A 724-nucleotide genomic window follows, 5' to 3' on the forward strand; every position below is an offset into this window, starting at 1 on the left:
GATCATTTGTTCATGCTTCTCTTCCATTCAAATCGTACCTCATCACTGGATGTACCTGAGTAGAACCACACAAACCGCCAATCATTTTATTTAAGAGTTCTACTTGGTTAGATAGTATAGTAACCGCGTCGAGGTTGAAAGCACCAGTTGCTTTCGTCAGCTTTGTTCTCATAACTTGCCACTGATAGTTATTTAGTGACATCTCCTTAATAAATTCATAAGCCGCCTCAGGTGTTTTATTATTGATAGTTCCTCCAGCGGCTGCATCAATCATCTACCGCGTCAAAGGATTCAGGCCATTACGAAATGTTTAAACTTGTAGCCAAAGTGGTAACCCATGGTGAGGGCATCTTCGCAAAAGGTCCTTATGTCTCTCCCATGCATCGTAGAGTATCTCTAAATCCATCTGCACAAAAGAAGAGATATCATTATATAATTTGGCTATTTTAGCCGGTGGAAAATATTTTAATAAAAAATTTTTGGTCATTTGTTCCCAAGTAGTGATTGACCCTCGTGGTAACGAGTTCAACCATTGTTTAGCCTTATTTCTTAACGAAAAGGGAAACAACCAAAGACATATGGCATCATCAGAAACGCCATTGATTTTAAATGTATCGTAAAATTCTAGGAAAATTTCCAAGTGAGCGTTGGGATCCTCATCCTGTAAACCATCAAACTGAAAAACTGTTGTATCATTTGAATTGTGTTAGGTTTCAATTCAAAA

At 37.8% G+C, this 724-nt stretch overlaps 1 non-coding gene across 1 annotated transcript; it reads left to right on the top strand.

Moving 5' to 3' along the window:
• Window positions 1-332: 332 nt before the first annotated feature.
• LOC128293559 (small nucleolar RNA R71) lies at window positions 333-443 on the top strand. Its single transcript, XR_008283740.1, has one exon. It is a non-coding gene; the product is annotated as a small nucleolar RNA R71 (small nucleolar RNA).
• The last annotated feature ends 281 nt before the right edge of the window (window positions 444-724 follow it).

Source organism: Gossypium arboreum, chromosome 5 (assembly GCF_025698485.1).
Source record: "Gossypium arboreum isolate Shixiya-1 chromosome 5, ASM2569848v2, whole genome shotgun sequence".
Classification (NCBI taxonomy): Eukaryota; Viridiplantae; Streptophyta; class Magnoliopsida; order Malvales; family Malvaceae; genus Gossypium; species Gossypium arboreum.